The following is a 4,067-nucleotide window of genomic DNA, read 5'->3' on the forward strand; positions in this document are numbered from 1 at the left end:
TCTGATCTCAGATCTGAATGTTTATTCTTATGTTATGATTTCATGAATAATATTTAAGATTTATGACTACGTACACTAGGTTTAAATGTTAAATGTCTGCTTAAAGACCTTAAAGAATAGATAAAATCTATAATAACCGCAATAAGACTAAGGATCTAAGAAACTCCCCTTCAATGATCTTTGCGAAGTCCAGACCATTGCATGGAGTAGCAAAAGTGCATAGATCAGGTTGCAAATTCTATAATCCTCATCAAGACATCCCTAGGGTGTGGAAACCTAGTTCTAGCACCCTCCCCTACTACCTTGAGTGAGACTTCAGTTCGTGTTCCACGGATTGTTGCCGAAAGGGTCAGTAGTACAGGATTTTTTTGGCTAAAAACTCTTCAGAACATGGGTTAGGGCCCAATAAGCTAACAAATGGTTTCGCTGCCGAGACCAGGATCTGCCTAAAGGGATGTCTGATGTCAGAATGCTAGAATCCTACGAAAAAAGATATTGAAGATTGGTTGGATCATAAGCTTCACAAGTTCATGGTGTAGGAAAATAAAAACCCACAGATATCTGAGAACAGGTGGCTAGATCACTATATATACACAGAAATCTAGGAGACCTTCTTCATATCTTTCTCGTTAGAACTCTATGAGTGGATTGCAAGAATAGCAGATAACATAGGAAGGTGTAAGCTTGATCAGCCAATAGTGTGGACGTCGGAGTTAGTGCACAGGCTAGAGGCATTTGAAGATAAGCTCGCGAGGGCCATGGATCATTGGTTGGATTAGATAATAGGAGGGTTTATCACTGAATTCGCAATAGAGACTACGGTCAGCTATAGCGAAGCCAAAAGACGTTTCCTCAAAGGACAGCAAGGTAAGTACATCAAATCATTGAATACCTGGATTATGTGAAAAATGGGTTATGTGAATCCATTGATGTCTCAGGTAACACGAAGTGGAAGAGGCTACCAAGGGATTAAGGGTTAGAGAAGAGTCCCTTGATTTTAGTTTCAGGGGAAAGTGAGGAGGAGCTTGCTAGGTTTTCTCTAAGAAGTGCATTTCGATTGATAAAGCAGAGCATTCCATAGTTACCACCCCCATCCACACTTTCACCTTCTTCACCTATATCCACTCCATCTTCACCTACCCCACCTCCACCACCTCCAAGGGTTGGAATGGTGAGAGCAATCAAGTTGCATGTACTTAGAGGCATAAGAACTGAGGAACCAGATTGGTTCTAGTTTATGGTAAAGGAAGTATGGGAAGCCCAAGGTGTTAGAGACGATAACATTAAAAAGGCTACTTTGGTGAGCATGGTACATGATCATGCGTTGATGTGTTATTTTAAGCATTCCAGCGATCATCTGAATTCCAAAATAGTAGAGATCCAGGATGCATTAAATAAATAATTTAGTCAACCAAAATCAGAAACTCAGTTGGTCATTGGATTTAAGGAAATTGTGATGCTTCCAGATGAGACACCATGGGATCTAGATCAGAACCTAAAAAGTATGATCCGCGAGGAAAATATGACACTTTTAGAAGCACAACACCGCGCCTGGTTTGTTGCATCCCTGACACCGCACCTAAGGATGGCACTGTCACAACAGAATATCTCGACCCAAGCCAAAGCCTTAGAAATAGCGATGAGGTTACATGAAATGCTAATACAGGATCCTAGTTTGGAGTTCAACAAATACATGCGCAATTACAAAACCTGTGCCTAGAGATGCAAAACTTGAAGAAGGATAGGGCACCCCAATTAGAGGCACGAGAAGAAGTATGGTGTATAAAATGTAAGGGTAAAGGTCACAATAAGGATCAATATCCTGTATTCATGAACTATTTGGCAGGGGGGTGACCGATGCCATTAAGGCTGGAGGTACAAGCAGGACCGAGTGCAGCCCCTGCACTTTGGTGCATGATTTTTCAAGTAGGAGGTAAGCATACAATAGACAACTGCCACTTATTACAGAAGTATACCCAGACTCCACAGCAATTGTACTATAACTTCTGCAGATCAATGGGTCACGATGAGTGAATGTGTCAAAGTTATGAACTAATGATGGATAGAACCCTCGCATACTGAATGCAAACTGAAACGCGAGGTTTCGATGCGACTGTAGGGGCGCATAGAGGATTCCAAGGAAGTGGATGAGGAAGAGGTGGAATGGGACCTGGACGAGGGCACGGATAGCTGATCTGTTATAATTGTGGAGGGCCAGGTCACTACACATGCGATTGTACCAACCCCACGAGGATATATTGTCCGTATTGTGAACAGTTTGATCATGAAATGGTATATTGTCCGACTCTGATCACCCAAATGCATGAGAAAGGGGTACTATAGGCTACCCCAACTCAAAATATCCAAATGATGAGGTCTGAACCTCGCGAAGAGGATCCTAGTGTAAATATGGTACTCAGAAGCGACACAACCATGGGAGAAGATAAGAGGAAACTGCCTAAAGAAGAGTCAAAGGTTCACAAGGCTCCTACAAGGGAACCTGTCTAAACATGCGAAGGAAATAGTCAAAAAGGCCGAGAAGGGTATCGTGGAAGATCTCGATTCAAATAGTAAGGATCAACCGGAGCTGGGAATGGATCCTTCTATGATTACTACCTTCTTAGAAACATGTATGAAGTTGCTACGTGACAATAAGGTAGACAAAGGATTGTAAGAACTGATCACTAAGTGCACAGGATTAGGAGAGACATGTATGGTTCGAAAGGTTGGAAAGCATACTTTGCACACCAAACGGGAAATGTGACTGACATCATAAATAGGTGAGCATGAGGTGGATTAGGTCATTTTGGATTTAGGGTTGGATGCGAATGTATTGCCTAAGAAAACGTGGGAGCGTATGGGAAGGCCTACGCTATAATGGTCTCCCATCCAACTGCAAATGGCCAATCAACAAAAGATCTTACCAATGGTAAGGTTGCAAGGGGTGACTGTGGACATTGAAGGTGTAAGTACACAGACAAACTTTGAGGTAATAGAAATTGTTCATGAAAGTAATCTATACCCTGCGTCGATAGGAATATACTAGACCATGGCCATGAATGGAGTTATCAACTTGAAGAAGTGAAAGATGATGTTCGAGAAAAGTTACTATGTGTAATTGTCTCACTAGATCCAGTTGAAGGAGCGTGCTACACTGAGCCTGTGCACGATCAAGACAATGATGATGAAATAGACTGCATTTACCAGATAACGATGCAAGACCAGGATCGAGCAAATCCAATGGTAGACGGAAGACTCTCATGGGAATGCGATAGTTCCTGCATGTCAGATTCAATTGAAGAAGTAGAGTGCTGGCAGAACCGATTGCATGAGGTAACGATGCTAAATTGTAATATGATGATCAGATCATTGCGGCACATGACAACTGAAGTAAGGATGCTACCAGCAAGTGTGACACAATAAATGAGGAGGAATTTGTAAACCGTTGGGGAACTACAATTATGGAGCGGAAACAGAACAATGCGCAGGAAAGGGTGTTGCACGCAAAAACCACACAAGGGTGGAAAGCACCTCAGAATATTAGGTGGAATAAGCACGAATGTAAAAGGTGTCTGCATGTATGGGTTAGGGGCCCACGACATCAAATTCGGTCTAGGTAGCCAGGATGGAGTGATTTGGGCAGATACTTATGACAAAGGATGTAGTTGCATACTACGCAACCACTGCCTCAATTAAATTTGTGCGTACCAAGGGTTCGGTGGGCATATAGGACCATAAATAAGACAAAGCATGCTAAGATGACCGTATCCATGCCCAAATCAGATGAAACTAGGAAGGCAAAGAAAATTTCCCCGTGCACGGCCCCTGCAGCTCAAACTAACCTGGGCGAAGGAAGTCGGCAATTGTATGAAGCTATTTGGTGCAGTGGCTTGAGACTCCATGAACTTGATGAAGAATGGGTAAGGCTGAGGAGGAAAAGTGTAAGGTTGGATGAAGAAATTAGCAAAATAAAAAGTGGAGTCTCACAAACGGGCCACACGAATTTGGGTATAAGGGGCCCTGACTTGGCTGGATTTCCTACAATACTAGAACGAGCTGCGACCTTG

Source organism: Pinus tabuliformis, chromosome 5_1, assembly GCF_031772625.1.
Source record: "Pinus tabuliformis cultivar Carrire ecotype Pingquan chromosome 5_1, CPIR1, whole genome shotgun sequence".
In the NCBI taxonomy this organism is placed as follows: domain Eukaryota; kingdom Viridiplantae; phylum Streptophyta; class Pinopsida; order Pinales; family Pinaceae; genus Pinus; species Pinus tabuliformis.